The sequence below is a fragment of the Mustelus asterias genome, chromosome 5, assembly GCF_964213995.1.
Source record: "Mustelus asterias chromosome 5, sMusAst1.hap1.1, whole genome shotgun sequence".
Taxonomy (NCBI): domain Eukaryota; kingdom Metazoa; phylum Chordata; class Chondrichthyes; order Carcharhiniformes; family Triakidae; genus Mustelus; species Mustelus asterias.
In genome coordinates this window covers 74,088,958-74,098,468 of record NC_135805.1, presented here as the reverse complement: position 1 = coordinate 74,098,468, position 9,511 = coordinate 74,088,958, and the positions used below count along the sequence as shown (strand labels likewise).

The 9,511-nt window shown below is 44.6% G+C and overlaps 1 non-coding gene across 1 annotated transcript; it reads left to right on the top strand.

Annotated features, from left to right (window-relative positions):
• The first annotated feature begins 1,228 nt into the window (after positions 1-1,228).
• Positions 1,229-1,300, top strand: trnae-cuc (transfer RNA glutamic acid (anticodon CUC)). Its single transcript has one exon. It is a non-coding gene; the product is annotated as a tRNA-Glu (tRNA).
• Positions 1,301-9,511: the final 8,211 nt, after the last annotated feature.

Genomic DNA, 9,511 nt, shown 5'->3' with positions numbered 1-9,511 from the left:
AAAAGCCACACAAGCTTTCGGAGCTCCAAGCCCCTTCTTCAGGTGAGTGGGAATTCTGTTCACAAACAGGGCATATAAAGACAGAGACTCAATTTACATGAATAATGGTTGGAATGCGATGCAATAAATGCGATGGAATAAATGCATTCCAACCATTATTCATGTAAATTGAGTCTCTGTCTTTATATGCCCTGTTTGTGAACAGAATTCCCACTCACCTGAAGAAGGGGCTTGGAGCTCCGAAAGCTTGTGTGGCTTTTGCTACCAAATAAACCTGTTGGACTTTAACCTGGTGTTGTTAAACTTCTTACTGTATTCCTTCCCTACACATCACTGCCTCTCTACCTCACTTTCCTCCTTTAAGACATTCCCTAAAATTCACCTCTTTACCAAGCATTCGGTCATCTGACCTGATATCTCCCTGGTGTCACACTTTGTTCCTGTGAATGACCTCAAGATATTTCATTAAAGGTACAATATAAATTTAAAAAATTATTGTTGACAGGCCTAAGAGAATCAGGAAGCCAGTTAAAACTTTAACAAGAGTGAAATAAAAGCGTTTTTAAAATTAAGCAAAATGCTCCATTTTAATTTAAGCAAATGCAGGGCACGGCACAGACATCCTGAAAGAGCACCAGAAGGGGGCAGGATTTAATAGTGTCTAAATCGTAGATGTTGACCCTGCATCGAAACAACAGGCAGGGAAAATGAAAGGAAAAATTGCCGGGCTTCTGAAGCTTTATCTGCTGCTTTCAGGCGGCGACTGGGCTCTTCCGTGTTTTTGTTCTGCTTTGCGGAAGCTCACTAATAAATGCCATGAGCACAGTTTTCCACTATTAGAGAAAGGGGAGGCGAAGAAACTCTTAATTGTCCACCTTCAGAATGAAATGAATGTCAGCCTGTGTGTGTGCATACAATATACATTAGATGCAGATTCTTACTGCACTGCACCAAATAGAAAGACAATTTGCCAGTTCTTTTTTAACATATAAAACTTGGTAACATTGGACTGCGGACTCTGAGGCCGCCAGACTCTTGCAGCAGGTATTTAGTGCTTAGGGTTAAACGCTTGCCACGTAGCGTTAGCAGCGGCACAGGCAGCTGTAGGTAAATAGGCATTGGCTTTGTAACTATAAAGATGCAAGCAGATAAACAGAAAGATATTGAACGCAGCCATTACACTATGTCACAGTATCTACAGAGTCATTGAGTGCTGATGTTCTCGACTTCCCTGGTGGTCTAGTGGTTAGGATTCGGCGCTCTCACCGCCGCGGCCCGGGTTCGATTCCCGGTCAGGGAATTACATATTTTGTTTCCACAGAATTTTAATAAATGCCACGTTTCCAATTATCAGGTCTTTTTTAAATTCCACTAATTAATGTGACGTCCAACATTCGTATCTTTCTTGGAAATCTAGTGAACCTGGTCTTCTGCCTGCTGTTAATGGGAGTTGTTACCCTACCATTTCGCATTTTAGTACAATCGCTACTGTACAGTGCATACTCACCGCGTGTATAATCTGCTATTCTGTTAGTTTCATTTGGCTGGTAGGACAGAACTAAAAATACCAAAAATATTAAACTACAAACAATTATTCAAGTGGACAGGACATTTCCTGCAAATTTCAAATGTTAATTTATTATAATTGTCTTTTATCTCCTTTCCCCCGTTATTGCATTAGTTTACTTGTCATTTATATCGCTTGCATATTTTTAGTTAATTTTGCATTCATTTGCAACAAATTACTTCCCTAGACACCACTTTATTTATTCTACTTCATTAGAATATAGCTAAATTCATAGAATCAGCATAGAAGGAGGCCATTCGACCCAATGTGTTGGTGCTGGCCCTCTTAAGGAGAAATTTAACAACACTGCCCAGTGTTTTCCCCATAGCCCTGTAAATTGGTCCTTTTCACATCATGACCTAATTCCCTTTTGAAAGCCTCCCCACCATACTCTTAGGTAATTTAAGATCCTAATAGTCTTAGTTGGTCGGATGTGTGAAAAAGGATGTTGGTTTTTTTGACAATTACCTTTAGCAGGGTGCTAAATTGGGGGAAGGCTGACTATAGCCGGATTAGGCAGGAATTGGTGGATGTTGATTGGGAGAGGATGTTCGAGGGTAAGTCCGCATCTGGCATGTGGGAGTCTTTTAAGGAACTATTAATAAGGCTGCAGGATAGGCATGTGCCTGTAAAAAGGAAAGATAGGAAAGGTAGGATTCGAGAGCCGTGGATAACCAGGGAAATTGAGGATCTGATTAAAATGAAAAGGGAGGCGTACGTTAAGTCCAGGCAACTAAAAACAGATGGAGCTCTGGAGGAATACAGAGAGAGTAGGAAAGATCTCAAACGGGGAGTTAGAAGGGCAAAAAGAGGTCACGAGATGTTCTTGGCAGGCAGGATTAAGGAGAATCCTAAGGCATTCTATTCATACGTTAGGAACAAAAGAGTTGTCAGGGAGAAAATCGGACCTCTCAGGGACAAAGGAGGGGAATTATGCTTAGAACCCAAGGGAATAGGGGAGATCCTAAATGAATACTTTGCATCGGTATTCACGAAGGAGAGGGGCGTGTTAACCGGGAGTGTCTCGGAGGGAGGTGTTGACCCGTTAGAGAAAATCTCCATTACAAGAGAGGAAGTGTTAGGTTTTTTAGGGAACATTAAAACTGACAAGGCCCCAGGGCCTGATGGCATCTATCCTCGACTGCTCAGGGAGACGAGAGATGAAATTGCTGGGCCTCTGACGGAAATCTTTGTCGCTTCTTTGGACACGGGTGAGGTCCCTGAGGATTGGAGGATAGCGAATGTGGTCCCGTTGTTTAAGAAGGGTAGCAGGGATAACCCAGGAAATTATAGGCCGGTGAGCTTGACGTCCGTGGTAGGGAAGTTGTTGGAGAGGATTCTTAGAGACAGGATGTATGTGCATTTAGAACGGAACAATCTCATTAGTGACAGACAGCATGGTTTTGTAAGAGGGAGGTCGTGCCTTACAAATTTGGTGGAGTTTTTTGAGGAAGTGACAAAAACGGTTGATGAAGGAAGGGCCGTGGATGTCGTCTATATGGATTTCAGTAAGGCATTTGACAAAGTCCCACATGGCAGGTTGGTTAAGAAGGTTAAGGCTCATGGGATACAAGGAGAAGTGGCTCGATGGGTGGAGAACTGGCTTGGCCATAGGAGACAGAGGGTAGTGGTCGAAGGGTCTTTTTCCGGCTGGAGGTCTGTGACCAGTGGTGTTCCGCAGGGCTCTGTACTAGGACCTCTGCTATTTGTGATATATATAAATGATTTGGAAGAAGGTGTAACTGGTGTAATCAGCAAGTTTGCGGATGACACGAAGATGGCTGGAATTGCGGATAGCGAAGAGCATTGTCGGGCAATACAGCAGGATATAGATAGGCTGGAAAATTGGGCGGAGAGGTGGCAGATGGAATTTAATCCGGATAAATGCGAAGTGATGCATTTTGGAAGAAATAATGTAGGGAGGAGTTATACAATAAATGGCAGAGTCATCAGGAGTATAGAAACACAGAGGGACCTAGGTGTGCAAGTCCACAAATCCTTGAAGGTGGCAACACAGGTGGAGAAGGTGGTGAAGAAGGCATATGGTATGCTTGCCTTTATAGGACGGGGTATAGAGTATAAAAGCTGGAGTCTGATGATGCAGCTGTATAGAACGCTGGTTAGGCCACATTTGGAGTACTGCGTCCAGTTCTGGTCGCCGCACTACCAGAAGGACGTGGAGGCATTGGAGAGAGTGCAGAGAAGGTTTACCAGGATGTTGCCTGGTATGGAGGGTCTTAGCTATGAGGAGAGATTGGGTAGACTGGGGTTGTTCTCCTTGGAAAGACGGAGAATGAGGGGAGATCTAATAGAGGTATACAAGATTATGAAGGGTATAGATAGGGTGAACAGTGGGAAGCTTTTTCCCAGGTCGGAGGTGACGATCACGAGGGGTCACGGGCTCAAGCTGAGAGGGGCGAAGTATAACTCAGACATCAGAGGGACGTTTTTTACACAGAGGGTGGTGGGGGCCTGGAATGCGCTGCCTAGAACATAGAACATAGAAAGCCACAGCACAAACAGGCCCTTCGGCCCACAAGTTGCGCCGATCACATCCCCACCTCTAGGCCTATCTATAGCCCTCAATCCCATTAAATCCCATGTACTCATCCAGAAGTCTCTTAAAAGACCCCAACGAGTTTGCCTCCACCACCACCGACGTCAGCCGATTCCACTCACCCACCACCCTCTGAGTGAAAAACTTACCCCTGACATCTCCTCTGTACCTACCCCCCAGCACCTTAAACCTGTGTCCTCTCGTAGCAACCATTTCAGCCCTTGGAAATAGCCTCTGAGAGTCTACCCTATCCAGACCTCTCAACATCTTGTAAACCTCTATCAGGTCACCTCTCATCCTTCGTCTCTCCAGGGAGAAGAGACCAAGCTCCCTCAACCTATCCTCATAAGGCATGCCCCCCAATCCAGGCAACATCCTTGTAAATCTCCTCTGCACCCTTTCAATGGCTTCAAGATCTTTCCTGTAATGAGGTGACCAGAACTGCGCGCAGTACTCCAAGTGGGGTCTAACCAGGGTCCTATAAAGCTGCAGCATTATCTCCCGACTCCTAAACTCAATCCCTCGATTAATGAAGGCCAGTACGCCGTACGCCTTCTTGACCGCATCCTCCACCTGCGAGGCCGATTTAAGAGTCCTATGGACCCGGACCCCAAGGTCCTTCTGATCCTCTACACTGCTAAGAATGGTACCCTTCATATTATACTGCTGCTTCATCCCATTGGATCTGCCAAAATGGATCACCACACACTTATCCGGGTTGAAGTCCATCTGCCACTTCTCCGCCCAGTCTTGCATTCTATCTATGTCTCGCTGCAACTTCTGACATCCCTCCAAACTATCCACAACACCACCTACCTTGGTGTCGTCAGCAAACTTACCAACCCATCCCTCCACTTCCTCATCCAGGTCATTTATGAAAATGACAAACAGCAAGGGTCCCAGAACAGATCCCTGGGGCACTCCACTGGTCACTGACCTCCATGCAGAGAAAGTGCCTAGTAGGGTGGTGGAGGCAGGCACGCTGACATCGTTTAAGACTTACCTGGATAGTCACATGAGCAGCCTGGGAATGGAGGGATACAAACGATTGGTCTAGTTGGACCAAGGAGCGGCACAGGCTTGGAGGGCCGAAGGGCCTGTTTCCTGTGCTGTACTGTTCTTTGTTGTTGTTCTTTGTTATCTGTGCTCTCTGCTTTTTGATCCAATGGGAAATTCCCTATTTACACTGTACAGATCCCGAATGATAAGAACAAAGAACAAAGAAAATTACAGCACAGGAACAGGCCCTTAGGCCCTCCAAGGCTGCACTGGCCATGCTGCCCATCTGAACTAAAACCATAGGGACCATATATCTCTATTCCCATCCTATTAATGTATTTGTCAAGACGCCCCTTAAAAGTCACTATTGTATCTGCTTCCACTACCTCCCCCAGCAGCGAGTTCCAGGCACCCACCACCCGCTGTGTAAAACTTACCCCATATGTCTCCTTTAAACCTTGCCCCTTATACCTTTGACTCTTCCACCCTGGGAAAAAGATTCTGACTATCCACTCTGTCCATGCCCCTTATAATCTTGTAGACTTCTATCAGGTCGGCCCTCAACCTCCGTCGTTCCAGTGAGAACAAACCAAGTTTCTTCAACCTCACCTCATAGCTAATGCCCTCCATACCAGGCAACATCCTGGTAAATCTTTTCTGTACCCTCTCCAAAGCCTCCACATCCTTCTGGTAGTCTGGCGACCAGAATTGAACACTATATTCCAAGTGCGGCCTAACTAAGGTTCTATAAAGCTGCAACATGACTTGCCCAATTTTGGATCTTCATTTATCATAGAATCCCTACAGTGCAGAAGGAGGCCATTGAGCCCATTGAGTCTGCACCAACCACAATCTCACCCAGGTCCTTTTCCCACCCCACATATTAACCCTGCTAATCCCCCTGACACTAAGGGTCAATTTAGCATGGCCAATCAACCTAACCCGCACATCCTTGGACTGTGGGAGGAAACTGGAGCACCCAGAGGAAACCCACGCAGACACGCAGAGAATGCGCAAACACCACATAGACAGTGACCTGAGGCCGGAATTGAACCCTGGTCCCTGGTGCTGTGAGGCAGCAGTGCTAACCACTATGCCACCGTGCCAGCCTTCTCAAAGGAAAACAGTTTCAATTTTTCTTGTAACTGAAGTTCCTCATTCCTAGAACATTTTTCATGAATCTTTCCTGTGCCCTCTCTAATGCCTTCATATCTTTCCTAAAGTGTGGTGCCCAGAACTGAACCAGATACTCTACTTAAGGCCAAGCCAGTGTTTTGTGCAGGTTTAATATAATTTACATGTTTTTGTACTTTATACCTGTACTGATAATGCCCAGGGTGCATTATACTCTATTAACCTCTCTCTCAATTTGTCCTACCATACTCAATTATCTATGCACATAGAGTGTAATATTTACACTACCCAAGGCCTCTTGCACCACCCAAATCTAAGGAAAATTGGAAAATTCTGGCCAATTCCACCACAATTTCTACTCTTACCTCCTTTAGATCCTTGGATGCCTCTCATTCAGTCCTGGTACTTTATCAACTTTACGCACAGAAAGCCCATCCAATACTTCCCCCTGATTAATTTTAAATCTTTAAAATGGCTAAGCAACCTTTTCTTTCACCATGACCTATGCAGCATCTTCTCAGTATCTATAAAGACAGATGCGAAGTTTTCATTTAATACCTCAGCCGTTTGCCCTGCCTCCATACGTAAATTCCCTTTTTGGTCCCTAATCAGCCCCACTCCTCTTCTTCCCAAGCTTGATATGCCTATAGAAGACTTCTGAGTTCATTTTATATTAGCTGCCAGTCTCTTCTCATATTCTTTCCTTGTTCTCTTGTTGTTTTTTCAATCGAAATCAAAATCCTCTAAATTCAATCTGGTCCTCAATTGTATTATCCACCTGACTGCCATAAGTACATTTTTCCTGCTTCATCTGAATCTCTAACTCTTTTCAGTGTCATTTTGATATTTGCATCTGAAGTGAATGTTTTTTGGTAGTTTAAATTAAAAATATTTCTTTCAGTGCGCCCCAGAGTAATAGCAGGCACAGATACACTTGATGCAATCCAGTAAACCAGCCAATCCAACATGTGGGGGTTACCTGGAGGTCCAGGTGGGATTGTGATTTGAACCCTTTTATCTACAAGGGGGCATGCAAATCAACTATGCATTGTTTCTAAGGGGGTTCTGGTGATCCCCACGTCCCCAGCAAGGCCGCCTGCTTGATGGACCAGTAGAATGGGCATACATGTGAAATTTATTGCATAGAAGTGTGATGTAATACAAGTTGGTTTGGAGAGGGTCAGCATTTATTGCCCATCCCTAATTGCCATTGAGAAGGTGGTGGTCCGCTGCCTTTTTGAACTGCTGTAGTCCATTGTTGTATCACACAGTGCTGTTAGGGAGGAAGTTCCAGGATTTTGACCCAGTGACAGTGAAGGAATGACAATACGTTTCCACGTCAGGAAGTGCGTAGCTTGGAGGGGAACTTCCAGGTGGTGGTGTTCCCATGTATCTGTTGGCCCTTCTCCTTTAGATGAATCCAACCGACGGAGAGTTTCCCCTTGATTCCCATTGACTCCAATTTTGCTGGGGATCCTGGCTGCTACACTCAGTCAAATGTGGCCTTGATTTCAAGGGCAGTCACTCCCACCTCCCATGTTTGAATCAAGGCTGTAATAAGGTCAGGAGTTGAGTGGCCATGGCAGAACCTAACCTGAGAGTCAGTGAGCAGGCTATTGTTAAGTAAGTGCTGCTTGATTACACTTTGATGATTCCTTGCATAACTTTACAAATGATCGAGGGTAGATCGATAGAGCAGTAATTGGCCAATTGGATTTGTCCTGCTTTTTGTGTACACCGTATACCTGGGCAATTTTCTATATTGCCAGGTATACCTGTGGGATATATGTGCAGAATGTGACAGGGCAGGTTAAAAGTGTGCAGGGAACTCCAGGCTTTATAAATAGAGGCGTAGAAGACAAAAACAAGGAAGATGAATCTTTATAAAACTTTGGTTCAACCTTAACTGGAGCATTGTGTCAAATTTGGGGTGTTGCATCTTGGGAAGAATGTGAATGCTTTAGAGAGAATGCAGAATAAATTGATGAGAATGGTTACACGGATGAGGGATTCCAATCAGATGGATAGATTGGTGAAACTGGGATTGTTCACCTTGAGGAATGTTGAAAGGAAATTTGATAGAAATCTTAAAAATCATGAAGGGTACATAGATGGAAAGTGTTCCCATTGGCAGAGAAGTCCAGAGCCAAAGGTCAGCTTCAGAGGCGATTGATAAAAGAACCAACAGAAACATGAGGATAAGTTTTTTCATGCATTGAGTAGTTACAATTTGGAATGGAATATCTGCGAGTGTGGTAGAGGCAGTTTCAAATGTGGCTTTCAAAAGGGAATGGTTAAGCAAGCTAAGAGAGAAAAATGCAGGGCTATGGGGAAAAGGTGGGGGAGTAGTAGTAGCTGAGGTGCTCTTGCAGAGAGAGCTGGCAAGGATTTGATGGGTCAAATGACCTATTCTTATGCTTTTAAATGGTTTATGCTTCTATTCTAACTTTCTCTTATGTCAGCCACCCCAGATGTATCCACAGTGGTCAGTTACACATGGTCAAATTCCCCTCCAACTTGATGTTCAAGTATGCTGAAGGCACCACCATAGTGGGTCAGATCTCAAACAATGACGAGATTGAGTATAGGAAAGAGATAGAGAATCTGGTGAACTGGTGCGACGACAATAATCTCTCCCTTAATGTCAACAAAACAAAGGATATAGTCATCGACTTAAGGAAATGTAGTGGAGAACATGCCCCTGTCTACATCAATGGGGATGAAGTAGAAATGGTCACCAGCTTCAAGTTTTTAGGTGTTCAGGTCACCAACTACTGTCTTGGTCCCTCCATGCTGATGCTATCATTAAGAAAGCCCACCAATGTGTCTATCTTCTCAAAAGACTAAGGAAATTTGGGATGTCCGCTATGACTTTCACAAACTTTTACAGATGCACCATAGAAAGCATTCTTTCTGGTTGTATCACAGCTTGGTACAGCTCCTGCACTGTCCAAGACCACAAGAAACTACAAAGGGTCGTGAACGAAGCTCAGTCCATCACTCAACCAACCTCTCACCCATTGACACTGTTTACACTTCCCGCTGCCTTGGAAAAGCAGCCAGCATAATTAAGGACCCCACGCACCCTGGACATACTCTCTTCCACCTTCTTCCATCGGGAAGAAGATACAAAAGTCTGAGGATCCTGACCAATCAAATCAAGAACAGCTTCTTCCCTGCTGCCATCAGACTTTTGAATGGACCTAACTTATATTAAATTGATCTTTCTCTATACCTTAGCCATGACTATACCC